This window comes from Ursus americanus, chromosome 10 (genome assembly GCF_024610735.1).
Source record: "Ursus americanus isolate L20-20 chromosome 10, mUrsAme1.1.p, whole genome shotgun sequence".
Classification (NCBI taxonomy): domain Eukaryota; kingdom Metazoa; phylum Chordata; class Mammalia; order Carnivora; family Ursidae; genus Ursus; species Ursus americanus.
Window position 1 is genome coordinate 14876128 of NC_142136.1, and position 14246 is coordinate 14890373.

Below are 14246 nucleotides of genomic sequence, written 5' to 3' on the forward strand. Positions count from 1 at the left end.
GAGTTGTACACTAAACTGACTTGAGTCACCCAGGCGCCCCTAAGTAACTATTAATTCAAACTACCAATGTCTTGGGGTGGTTTGTTACGTAGTAATAGACAACTGATTCATTCTTACTGGAACTCTTGAGTTGTGCGCTAAGGAGAGTTCCCTGATACTGTGTGGAATTTTCCCTTCACCTCTCTGCTCTGTCACGCCTCACGGAACTGAAGGTCAAGACTGGACTTTCTGAGTCATGGTCCACTTGAACGATTGATGCTCTCTTCCCAGCAGGTCAGCGAGTAGAGGGGGGAGACTGTTTTTCCCTTTCCATTTCACCATCTCGTCCTCTCAGCCTCCCTAAAACTACAACACTACACTGGGCAGGGACCTTCTAATTGAGTTAACTGAAGAGCTGGAATAAATTCAAAAACGTATTTCAATGCAGGAGAGGAATGGCTAACGTTTTTGACAACTTGTCTTTTTCCAGAGTATAAAATGGAAATCCCTTAATCCGGCCCTTCACCAAAGTCCCTCCCCGTGCCAACATTGTTCCTCTTACCCTTGGTTTTTTTTATTGAGGGCCCTTCTTCAACTCTCTTCATGTGACTCTCTACCCATCACCCTAATAGAGACACCTCATCTTCGCCTCAATCCATTTCTACTCCCCTAGCTGGTCGTGCAAGGCTTGAGTCTAGAGCACTCAGTCTAGGGTGGCGGGAACTTCCTCAGGCCACAGGTCAGTAGCATAGGGGTGTCTGAAAGAGAAAATGCTCTGATGTTGGTGGCTTCCAGGTTTAATGTGAGTATGGGTCTCTAGGACGTTGGATTTCCTTCAAGAATCCCACCTCTGAGAGGTTTGTGAGTGTCTGTTTCTTTAAGTCTTTGACCTGAAAGAGCAAGTAGGTCTATAAAACTCACCTAGCTTCTAGCAAAATGTGAGGTAAGTTTCCAATGGTAGATATCACTACTCAAGGAAACGATGCAGACTATACTCATATTTAAGAAACAATTTCCTTAACTAACCCAGTGTTTCTCCCTTACATCGAGGTCTCTAGGAAATATCACACCCCTTTGTTGGGCAGAAGAGGGTCTTATTTCTTCCTGTTCCATCACAGCATGACCCTACTAGAATATTGAGGGGACTACTTCACCTTTTCCTTTGTTACCCCTCAAGGCAATCCTCATAAAGAGAAAGAGACCCGTTCCTTCCCTTACATCAGAAGGTCCCATATAGGGAAAGTATTGGTATCATATTTTGTGTTTGTTTTTATTTTTTGTTTTGTGATGTTTCCTGAAATGAGTGGTAACCCATAGTGTCCTCCCTTTGAGAAAGAAGACTGAATATTAGTTAAATTGGGGGGAAAAGGCCTAGACATTGGGGTGCGTAGAGAACCAGGTGGGCTCGTAGGTGACGGGCTAAGATGGCATCGGCAGCACGGAAACAGTGTCTCTATGTGTATAACGCGGAGGATGAAGAATAGAGATTATAGCTCTAGCCTAATTATAAATCAGATTATCTAGATTTAAGAAGAGCTCATTTATCTTCCTATTGCTGTCCCTTCAACTTTAGCAAAGTCTTGTTTCAGCTTTCCAGGGCAGATGGTTTTTAAAGTTTATTTTGTTTGGGGGCACCTGGGTGGCTCCGTCGGTTAAGCATCTGATTCTTGATTTTGGCTCAGATCATGATCTCAGGGTTGTGAGCTTGAGCCCCGTGCCAGGCTCTAGACTGGGCATGAAGCCTGCTTAAGATTCTCTCTCTCCTCCTTCTGCTCCTCCCCCACCTCTCTCCCTCTGTAAAAATAAAATAAAATAAAATAAAATAAAATAAAATAAAATAAAATAAAATAAAATAAAATAAAATAAAATAAATAAAATTTGTTTTTTAAATCAAGTTTGCTATGGGATTTCAAAGAAAGGGTGTAACTGGGTCCCCATCCAGTCCCCAGGTGGACAATTCAGGCTTCGTCTTCTCTCTTGCTGTCTTACCCTGGCTCACAGATCCCTTTAAGCCTGCTGCCTCCCCTTTGATTTTTCCAGACCCCAAGTTGGAAATGACTTACTCATAACACAGGCTCATGGCACGGGAACGTCCTCTGCAAAGTTGTCAGCTCACCCGGCTCCTGTCAGGAGGCAAGGCTCGAGCCATACTTGAAGGGGTTCTATGGTGCCCACCCCCTCACTCTGCCCTCTCCATGGAGCTTTGGAGGTGGTGACAGCTGGTGACAGGGATCTCCAACTCTCTGCCTCTAGTTCCCAAGCCTTTGCTCCCCTCCAGCCTGGGTTTTAGTCCCTCTCCCGTGGAAGAGAACTTGGTTGACTCTTCTTGCAAACGCCACTGTTTATGCCAGCACCAGTGCCCTTCAAACTAAAAACTCAGGAATCCCATTCTCTTGTTCCTGTGCGCACTTTGAGTGGCCTCCTATTTCTTCCATGCCCAGTGGTAAAGGAGGAAGGGCAACACGATACCAAAGGCATGACGGGAACACAAAAATGACATCAGGCTATTATGTGAAGGCGCCTTGCCTTGCAGTAATACGGAAGCTTCCAACACTAACCGTTCCCATCGGCACTCAGGAAGGCAGGAGGGATTCCGCAGATGAGTGTGTGACACACCGGATCAGACAACAGGCCCCGAAGACCTCAGAAGCTGTTCAAGGACGCAGAAGATCCCATCAGGGACTGCTGAAGGGGAAGAGGAATCCTTTAATAGAACAACACACCCAGAATAGGGCAGAGTTCGGAAGCTGCCAAACGGGGTTTACTGCACAAAAGGCTTTCACGTTCACCTTGGCCCTGCGTGAGCTTGGAGGCACAGCACGGATGTCGCCAGGCTGGAAGCTGAGGAACCACACAGAAGCAGAAGCTGCCTGGTAGGTTGATTTGCTCTGGAGTTTTCCTATCCCACCTAGCAGCACGGTGGCAAAGCTCTGAAATTGCCATGGAAACCTCCAGCAGCTTTACCAACGCGGGCCCCTGGCCTGACTAGTGCAGCTGAAGTTAACAAAGGTTTTCTGTACCAGATAAAGTTCCCAGTGCTAGTAAGTACTACCAGTCTTCAGAAAGAGACGGATAACTGCAGAGGCCAAAATGTCTATTTATTGGATTCTAAACAACATAAGACGTCCTGGTAGCAAGAGGAAAACATCAATAGCCACTATTTTAATTTCGGGAGAGTTTTTAAAAGCTCAGTTGAAACAATGATTAAAGATCGATTAAAGCTCTTGGGGCGCCTGGGTGGCTCAGTCAGTTGAGCGTCCGACTCTTGGTTTTTGGCTCAGGTCATGACCTCAGGGTCTTGGGATCGAGCCCCACGTCTGGCTCCGCGCTCAGTGCAGTCTACTGGAGATGATCTCCCCCTCCCTCCCCCTCTGCTCCTCCCCTCCTCTCTCTCTCTCAAATAAATAAATAAATAAATAAATAAATAAATAAATAAATAAATAAATAAATTTAAAGATAGATTCAAGCTCTCTACCTTGTATGGCCCATGAACCAGCAGCAGCAACATCACCTGTGAGAGGGAAAGAAATGCAGATTCGCGGGCACCAACCCAGACCCACGACATCAGAATGAACATTTGGACAAGATTCCCAGATGATTTGTATAAATGTGAAAACCAGGCAAGGCCCTGATCTATGCATTGAAGTTACCATAAATTATAAAAGTACCGATTTATTCGTGACAAGGGATTGCAGTCTTTGGAATGGTGTGATTCATATGTCAAGATAATATTTCTTTCATATAAGATATACGTTGCTTATAACTATTACAAAATCTTTCTCCTAAAATCTTGCATAACTTAGATTTTCAAGATAAACCTTTACTTTTAGTGTGGAATCATTTATGGGTTGGGAAAATTATCTAAAGCAAGTGGAAGAAGACGTTAGGCTTACTCTGTGCGAGAGCCGGGCACGTTCCAACAAAGAAATGCCTCGTGGTCATGTTTATATGTTGTCGCCCACAAGAGGACATAGCTGTCGCCACACGTTAAAAAGGCAAGACCGAGCATAGTCCACAGACACCAGGTGAGCGCACGGGCTTCATGCTAGTGGGCGATGCTGTCATTCTGCACAGCGGTCTCCAGCCCCCCAGCATGGCCCCGTTAAACTGTAAACCCTTGACCGTCTTTACTGGAAGGGACAGTCAGTGGGTGATAACACAGGGTATCACAGCAGCCATGTTTAGACAGTATGTGGAAATCTATTTTTAGCTGAAATCTGGTTTGGAAGTTACTCTGCTGAATGAATTGGATTTTGAACCCAATTCGGATTGCCCCAGTGGAAGGAGGAAGGGTCTGTAGCACCCACGACCCTGCTGCTACAACATGGGCAGGGACCCTTGTCCCTCTAACCATAGCCCAGCCCATAATCAGCGCTAGGCTCCTGAAGGCTTTCAGAGGCCCTCAGCCTTCTGAAGGTTCATGCGGCTTTTCCGCGTAGGTATTTCTTCATGGGTATGTGGGTGCCTTATACTCTCGTTGAAGTGGGAGAGCTAGGATTTTGTCTCACGGAGTTGAAGAATGAACCTCGTGGACAAAGAAGAGTAAGTAAAGCGATGGAGTTTTATTAAGCAAGGATACAGAAAGAAAGATCTCAGGAGTGAGAGGGGTCCTGACAGTGTTGCCACGGAGGGCTTTTAGGGTTGGTCTTTTGTAGAAAGCTCACCAGGGAACTTAAATCTTTTTGACTTCTCTCCTGGCAGCACCATTGAGTAAGGACTAGTGATAACATCTTTAATGGCTTACTTCTTTTTAGGGTCTGGTTATTTTCTGTTGACCACAGGAGCCTGTCATAAGTAAGACAGCCCCCCCCCCCCCGCCCCCAGACATCTAGGGCAGGGTGGTCCGGTGTGTTCCCTCGTCTCTGGTTTCCTTACACCTCCACATTTTGGGGATTTCTGTGAGCCTGATCCCGGAGCCCCCTATCTATCTCTCCCTACCTAGCCCCGCCTGTCCCTTATTCCTTATGAAGTTCGGTCAAGACCCCCCAAGGATGCCAGTCCAGACTGCAGGCTGCAGTACTCAGGTATGAGGGGCAGTGGTCAGCAGAGACCTCTATCCTGATCTAGTAGTAGTACGTTATCTTCAGTCTGCATAGACTGTAACGTGTTCCTCAAATGCATCTGAACTCTGACAAATGCACAGATTCATCACACCCTCAAATAGCCCGTATGTAGGACCGTGTAACCTCGTCTTTGCTGAGCAATCAGTGTGATACCCGGAACTTGGGTTTGTTATGACATAGGAAAAGTTTTGCCTTGGCCATTGAGGAACTTCCGTGTGCAGAATAGAACCTCCTCCTCTTGCCTTTGAGGAGAGATCCCCCGAGGCTCGCACAGAGACAGGGGGCGCTACAAACCGCAAAGAAGTTGTTTTGCTTAGTGTACCCAGCTACTCCTTCTTTTGCAAGATTGAAAGCAAAACTCCCGTGAAAGCAGAATCGAAGCTTCCGAGTTCAGCTTTATGTTACCCAAGCAAGAAAGTTCAAGTTCAAACTGAGGTTTTGGGGTACAGTTAAGCTGTAAAATACCATCGCTGAAGTGAATTTCTCCACTTGCACATCTAAGTCCTGCCTGGTCTGACGTAGCCCCTCGGAAAGGCACTGACCATCAGGTTCACAGTTACCACAGAATGCAACCACTAACTTGAGGGAAAAACCCATGAAAGGCATTTTCATTCTGGACAGAATATCCAGAAGAGGGGATAACCAGGATTGGAGGCTGTGTCCACAGGACAAACATCCAAGATTGCGTCACCCAGCTAGGCTTGCTATTGCCCCCGGGGCACAGACGTGGCTCCTCCCATGTTCCTGGATGCTGGACCCTGTTAGAGCTGTTATCTCCACACCCTGGAAACCGGCTGTGGTAACACTACCTGGGCAAGAATGGATTCCACCCAGAACTGCCCCTTTGCATCATTAGTTCCCGAGTCAAAATCTTGTGTGGGAAGGTCCAACCGTCTGAGCTCGAACAGCTATCTGGCCAAGTGGGCAGGCGAAAAGACAATTCTGGGTGTGACCGTTCCCTGCTGGCCCAGCTGCAGTTCTGTTTTGGCATCTGTATACTAGAATATTCTATGTAGGCCTGTGATTTAGAACAGCTGCATCCAACTACCTGAGCAAATGAATCTTAGGCCTTTCAGGAATTCTATTCCCTTGTCAGTTATTGGCTTAGGAAGGGACATATGATCCAATTTTAACCAATGAAATGTAGAGATAAGTCTGTTATTGGGGGCATTTCTGAGGAAACTTTTTAAAAAATGTTTTTAGAAAGAGACACAAGTCCGAGATAGTGGGCTTCCCTTTTCTGCCTCTATATATTGGTGTTGAAGGATAGTCAGAAGAAAGGCAGGCAGGGACAGGGGACCTAAGAGGAAACCACTCTTAAAAGGATTTTACACCAACCCTAGAAGGAGCCCTCCACTCTTTCCCACATGATAGATAGATGACAAAAACCTGACCGGCTGACAGGTGCATGGAGGGTTAATCAGATTAAAACAGACAGCCAACAAGCCCCTAAAAACCCCTAGACGTAAAAACTGGTGGCAACCCTCTCAGGTCTCCTTCCTCTTTGGGAGCTTTGTACTGTCACTCAATAAACTTTGCTTTATTATCACTCAGTAAACCCTGCTTTGTTGCCCATCCCTCTCTCTGGTCTACATCTTGATTCTTCGAGAAGGCATGACCAAGAACGATGGGCACAGAAGGAAAAGAAATCCTGCAACAGTGTGATAGGATGTAATGTTTGGAGGTTTTGCAGCCTTCTTGCGACCAAGAGGCAAGGTAACTGACATTCTAAGGATGACAGAACAGAAAAGCAGAAAGGATCTTGATCCCCAGAGATATTATTGAATCATTCTTATAACAACTGTGCTTATGGAGATGATATAATTCATTTTGTTTAAGCCATTTAATTGAGTTAAAGTAATTTTTTCAGCTAGAAGCATCACATCTGATACAGGAGGACTCATCATTCCACTTTATAGACAGCAAACTGCGGCTGACCTAGGTTAAATAACTTGCTAAAAACACATAGTATTTTGTTTTAATAAAAAGGAAGTTCATTCCTTTCATAATGATGTGTACATGCCTAATTTATGAAATCTGCTGTGAGAATCTGAGCCCCTGCCAATCATGGCCTTTGTTAAAACCCAATTGTAGGTAGCACTGTTACAAGATTTCTTTTTCTTTAGCCAAGGCTGGCTCTGTGGGCATCAGCACAATGTCCCATGTTTGGAGGGCCCTGAGGTTGGTGTAATGCTCTGTTGTTGTCATTTTGGGAGTCTTAATTTTTGAACAACGAACCCCACATTTTCACTTTGCACTGGGCTCTACAAATTATGTGGCTGGACTTGTCCAGAACTTAATTAGACTTTAAAACAGCCCCGGATAAACAGCCCATGTATCATTCTACAACAATAAAGCTGTTGCTGCCCTTTGCTTCAGTTTATCTTTAGGTCCTGGACTTAATTTATTTGAAAAAATGTATGATTTTTTTTTTTTTTTTTTTTGTATTACAGGGTAGCCTAGCTTTTAAAAGTTGGGGAAGCATTATGCTACATTAGAAAAAAAAATTTTTTTTTAACTCTATTAAACAAAGACACAGACCAACATGGAAAAGCATTGCAAACAGCGCCAAGAACTTACAAAAAAATAAAGGGTACTTCAAAATTAAATTCGGACTAAGTACTTCAAAAGGTATTCGAGGCCAAATTGCATCTAGGCTAGGAACCAAGAGTGAACAAACATTACCTCCACAAATTAAATTTTAAGTGGCTGCAGGACATTTTCATCAAATTCAGATAAAGTTTTAAAATGGTTGTATCCACAATCCATCAAAGTACTGTCTAGACAAAGGATGGCATTTTCTGTTTGGGGAAACCAGGAGAGGAAAAGCCTTGGGGCCATATCCTGTTGATATCCTAGGAGACTCAATAGCAGGATAAGGCCCTGAGCGCTCAGGGAGGCACACACCAACACTTAACCCACCTTTCCTCCCACGCCCTGAGGAATCAAGGGCCAGGTGAGGACGGTGCCATTTGTGGCCAGAAAAGGAAAGCTCACTCCTCTAAGGGTTGGCTAGCGGGCAAACACACTCTGGAGGTCTTTAGTGCTCTCTGGAAGGGACGAAAGGAAGGATGGCCGATGGGAAGGGTGCTGTTCATCACCATCATCAGTTTTATTATTTAAATAACAGTTATTTCAATTTGCTAGCCAGATTTTTCACTCTAAAAGTAATATCTGCTCATCTTGGAAAATTTTGAAAATATAATAAAAAATAACATGGTTGAAATAAGTCCGAATCCATGAGTTATCATTTAAGTTAAAATTGATTTTACCAAATAAGAGAAAGAAATTGTCGTGTCGAATGACTAACAAAAGCCAGACCTATACTGTTTACAAAGACATAACTAAACCATAAGGACCCTTTAAGTTGAAAGGGAAGAAAACAGGAACAGTAAGTACATGCAGGTAATACTAGCTAAAAGAAAGCATAGTCATGTCATGCAAAATATATTTTATCCCTAAAATAAGATCTGAGTAAAAATGAAAATATTATATATCAAATCTTGTGGGATGCGGATAAACTGAACTGATTAAGTTATCCGGTGTCTGATTAGGTATCTGGTTATCTATCTGTTTTATAACAAAATAGTTGCTCCAAACTGCTTTGTATTCTTGGCATATGTCCCCCCCACCCCACCTCACCCATCCCAGACCCACCAACGCACAGCGGGGAGCCTGCCTCTCCCTCTGCCTGCCCCTCCCCCTGCTTGTGCTCGCCTTCACTCTCTCTCTCTCACAAATAAATAAATAAAATCTTTTTAAAAAATAATAAAAATAAATATATAAATCCCTAACAAAATACTTTCACCAGGATTTATAAAGGTGCTTATTTCCACACCTTAGTCAATGCTATACAATAACTTTATCTTTTGTACTCTGTGAGGTGAAAAATTGTACCTCATTGTTGTTTTAATTTGCATTTCCCTAATTATGAGCAAGTTGAACATCTTTTCTCCAGTTCATAAGCAATTTGCATTTTTCCCCCTAAGAAGAGCCTTCTGGATCTTTTGTTAAATGTTCAGTCGGGTTGCTAGTATTTTACTTCCTGCTTTATATGTTATCATCGTAAATTGAAGGAACAACCCTTTTATCTGTAGTGTATAGCCTGCAATTATTTTTTTCCTGGCTTGTCATTTACATTTTGATTTTGATTTATGTGATTTTTGCCCTTGTTGGGACCAAGGGCAGACTGCCTCAATCTGTACCAGTTTGGCATATTGATATTTATTTATTTATTTAAAAGATTTTAGTTATTCATTTGAAAGAGAGCATGACCGGGGCAGGGGGTGCAGGGGGTGGGGCAGAGGAAGAGGGAGAAACAGACTCTCCCTGAGCAGGAAGCCTGACTCAGGGCACCATCCCAGGACCCCAAGGTTATAACCTGAGCCGAATTCAGAAATTTAACCAACTGAGCCACCCAGGCACCCTGGGATATTGATGATTTTATTTATTTTTTTAATTTTATTTTATAGGCACATCGTAAAATCAAATGATTTATTATTTATTTTTTTAAAGATTTTATTTATTTGAGAGAGAGATAAAGCGAGACACAGAGCACAGGGGGAGAGGCAGGGGGAGATGGAGGGGGAGGGGGAGATGGAGGGGGAGGGGGAGGGGGAGAAGCAGACTCCCTGCTGAATAGAGAGCCTGGACCCGGGGCTTGATCCCAGCACTCCACCCTAGGACTCTGGGATCATGACCTGAGCCAAAAGCAGACTCTTAACTGAGACATCCAGGCGCCTGGGGATATTGATGATTTTAAATAAAAGTTACTTGGGGTGCCTGGGTGGCTCAGTCGTTAAGCGTCTGCCTTTGGCTCAGGGCGCAATCCCAGAGTCCTGGGATCGAGCCCCACATTAGGATCCTTCACTGGGAACGTGCTTCCTTCCTCTCTCTCTCCCCCTGCCTGTGTTCCCTCTCTTGCTGGCTGTCTCTCTGTCAAATAAATAAATAAAATCTTTAAATAAATAAATAAATAAATAAATAAATAAATAAATAAAAGTTACTTAAGAGACGGTGCAAGGACATTCAAACCCTCCTGGGTTGCCCGAGAGCAGGAAATAAATCTCCTGTGTAAAGTGTGAAAGGTACCCTCCCTGTACCAGCAGATCAAGGACATTCTTACAACAGAGATGGGAAATTCAGAGCCGAGAAAGCTGTGTAGACAATCCTTATTACTTTTTCCTAATTTACTACTGCAGCAAAATTCTGTTTAGAATTCCTTACTAATTGAAGCTCTCCAAATTAAGCTTTCTCATCCTGTCAGTTTCTCGTGCATTTATTGTCTTTCTGTCTAAGAAGTATAAAAACTGCTGGCTTTGGTCACTTCTTTATGTCTCTGTTTGGTTATTGGGCCTCTGTGTTCACATAATAAAACCTTTTTTCTCCTGATAATCTTCCTCACGTAAATTTAATTTGTAGTCCAGCTGTAAGGCGGTGAGGGTAGAGAAAATTTTCTCCTTCCTTCACCTCCCGGCAAACTTTTATTTCTACCGGATCCATTTTAACAGTCTTGTTCTCGATGGTGGCCGGGTTTATGTCTTTTTAGAAAGTCTTCTCTAAGCCAAGATTATTAGAAAGAAATCACCTATGTTTATTTCTAGGACTTTTATAGATTCATTTTTTTTTAATATTTTATTTATTTATTCGACAGAGATAGAGACAGCCAGCGAGAGAGGGAACACAAGCAGGGGGAGTGGGAGAGGAAGAAGCAGGCTCCCAGCGGAGGAGCCTGATGTGGGGCTCGATCCCAGAACAACGGGATCACGCCCTGAGCCGAAGGCAGACGCTTAACCGCTGTGCCACCCAGGCGCCCCTATAGATTCATTTTTAAAATACTTAAATCTTTGATTCATGTATACATGTTTGGTGTAAATTTGTATCAAAATTTATCTTTCTCAGATCGTTAGCCTGTAACCTCAGCACCACTTACTGAAGAATGGATCTTGCAGAGTGGGAGCTGCTGCCTTTGTCACAGACAAAATTCCTTCACGCCTTGTTGTCCAAAATGAGAGTGCGCTGTATTTCATGACTCTGAACTGCTTTAATTATCTTAACATAGGTTTTTGCCTTTCTTCCCTAAGGTGCCAACTCACTTTTAGTCCTTCTCTGTTTTGTCTTATCTTTAAGCGCATTTATTCTTTACCCTTTCAATTTCTTCAGAGAATTTTTCTTTCAGACAGAACCTATGTGATTTAAAGGATTCGTGTTTCTCCTAAATTTTCTTCCAGATTACTGACATGTGCGGTCATTGGTTTCCGGTGGAGGCTTGGCCCCACAGGGCAAGGCTGGCTCCTTAGGTGAATGAATAGACTCCATTGTTCTGGAAGAAAGACTGTTTAACTTGAAATTATCTCCCTCGTACAGAAAAATAGTCAGGTAACTGGTGTCTCTGAATTCTATAATTGCATAGCAAATAGGCCTTCCGGTCCTGCACATGACTTATGTAACCTCGACTGCTCAGTTTAGAACCATGTGAATGGTTATGCAAGGTGTAGACCCCTGTCTCAGGGAATAAAGTTGAGCAAGACTTTTTGTCTTTTGAATGGCTTCAAGTCTGCTGCAGGGGAAGAAGGGAAGCTGAGGTCTGGACTGAGAGGCACCAGACTCTAGAACATTACAGACCCAGCCCTCCCGAAGCCGGCCAGGATCAGGTAACATGGTTGGGTTTGTGAGGCAAGGTAGTTGATGCTTGTGGCTTTTACGCTGTGCTGTGTGTCCAGGCCTCTTTGGGGGAGGCCAGCTTGACTTGGAGGAGAAGTCTTCACTCAAAATCTCTGTACAATGGCTGCCCCAGCCTCGAATGCAGCCCCCAAAGTAGAGGAGCAGGCCTCTCTCATTCTCAGGGCAGAACCCGTTTTAAGACACTTGGTGACACGGACTCCCGAGGGCCCAAATCTCTGGAATTTTCCACTTTGTAGATGGGCTGCCCAGCACCAGCTTCCCCTCAGCGGCCGGAGAGCAGCTGGGCCAGCCCAAGCTGGAAGGGAGGGTGGCGCAGAAATGGGCCCTGTTCCCACTGACCTCAACCTTTCTTGCCGGACTTTTTCTTTAGTGCCGGAGGTTCTTGGTCACGCCGCTTCAAAAATGAAGAGGTGTAGACCAGACAGAGGGGTGGGCAGCAGAACAAAGTTTATTGAACGATAGTACAAAGCTCCTGAAGAAGGAGGGGACCCGAGAGGGTGGCCACTGGAGTTCCTAAGTCTAGGTGTTTTTGTGGGCTTGTTGGCAGGAGCTGTTTTAATCTGATTAACCCTCCAGGCTCCTGTCATCCAATCGGTTTTATCTGTTCACGTGGGTAAGGGTGGAGGGCTCCTTCCAGCGTGGGTATAAAATCCTTTTTTTTTCCCCAGAAAAAATATGGAATGCTTCACGAATTTGCATGTCATCCTTGCACAGGGGCCACACTGATCTTGTCGGTATCGTTCCAATGTTAGTATCTGGGCAACTGAAGCGAGCACGTAAAATCCTTTAAGGGTGGTTTCCTCTTGGAGTGGGGGCCCTTGTCCCTGCTGGCCTTTCCTCTGACTCTTCTCCACTACCTTGAGCTTTACTGAGGATCCTGGATGCACGAAAGGGAGGGGGCCCCGGGGAGGGGAAGCCGGGATCTGTCCCCTTTGAGAACACTCTGGGGATGACTGGGGCACATTATACCCCAACTCATAGGGAAACACCCCAACTGCTCCATTAAATAGTACACATTGAGAGCGTGTAAAACAACTCTGTATTGTGACTTTTTTTTTTCTTTAAAGATTTTATTTATTTATCTGAGAGAGAGAAAGAGCACAAGCAGGGATAGTAGCAGGCAGAGGGAGAGGGAGAAGCAGGCTCCCCGCCGAGCAGGGAGCCCCATGCAGGGCTCGATCCCAGGACCCTGAGATCATGACCTGAGCTGAAGACAGATGCTTAACCGACAGAGCCACCCAGGCACCCCTCAAAGCAGAAACTTCTGAGAAATGAGGACTGTCATAAATCCCCTCTCCTGGGCAGGGTTAAATCCACGAGGAAGACAGAAAGTGGGCATCAAGTTAGGTCTGTAAACAAACCTTGGGAAAGATTTACCTTATCTGCCATTAGCTTTCCCCACATATTTACCTTATGTTCTAATGACCCCCTTTGAGTGACTTATCACTGGGTTTCTCCTATGTTGCACCTGTGAATAAACTGTTTCTCTCTTGTTAATCTACCTTTTATCAGTTGAAATTTTGAGGCCCCAGCTAGAGAACCTAGAAGCGTGGAAGAAATATGTGATAAAATATACGTAACATAAAATTTACCCTTTTAACCACTTTTAAGTGTACTGTTCTCCGGCATTAAGCTCATTCATTGTTGTGCACCCATCACCACCATCCGTCTCCAGAACTTTCTCAACTTCCCCAACAGAAACTCTGTCCCCATGAAACAGTAATTCCTCATCTCCCACCACTCCTCCCTCCCCCCACGGTCCCCCAGCCATGGCAACCACCATTCTAATTTCTGTCTGTATGAATTTGACTTCTCTAGGTACTTCAACTAACTGAAATCACAGTATTTGTCTCTTTGTGCCTCCAATATTTCTGGCCACCAATGTGTGGGTTTTTTCCCACACCAACCAATTTTCTGATTCTCTAGACACAGCTGGGTGTCCTACAATTTAACTCAATTCTGACACTATCTACCTGGAGTTCGTCTCAGACCCCACTGGTTAAGGGCTCAGTCCCACCAGACTGCCCCTCCCTCCCCCACTCCAAAGCCAATTGCAAGTAAGTCCTGGTTGTCAGTGGGCTTCTGACCCACTGGCTGTAAATCGGGGTTCCCAGGATCCCCTCCTCGGATTTGGTAATCTTCTAGAGTGGCTGACAGAACGGAGGAAGATAGTTTACTAACTAGAATACCAGTTTATTATAAAAGGAGACAACTAGGGGCGTCTGGGTGGCTCAGTTGGTCAAGTGGCTGCCTTGGCTCAGGTCATGATCCTGGGGTTCTGGGATTGAGCCCCCCCCCCCCCCCCCCGCCGTCAGGCTCCCTGCTCAACAAGGAGCCTGCTTCTCCCTCTGCCCCTCCTCCTGCTCGCTCTCTCTCTCAAATAAATAAATAAATAAATAAATAAATAAATAAATAAAATCTTAAAAAAAAAGAGAACTCAGGAATAGCCAGGTGGAAGAGATGAGTAAGGCAAGGTATGGGGGAAGGGCTTGGAACAGCCACGCCCTCTCCAGGTGCTCC

At 44.7% G+C, this 14246-nt stretch overlaps 1 non-coding gene across 1 annotated transcript; it reads right to left on the bottom strand.

The window, feature by feature from the left end:
- Positions 1–12395: 12395 nt before the first annotated feature.
- On the bottom strand, positions 12396–12502 carry LOC123801184 (U6 spliceosomal RNA). Its single transcript, XR_006782142.1, has one exon. It is a non-coding gene; the product is annotated as a U6 spliceosomal RNA (small nuclear RNA).
- Between the last annotated feature and the right edge of the window lie 1744 nt (positions 12503–14246).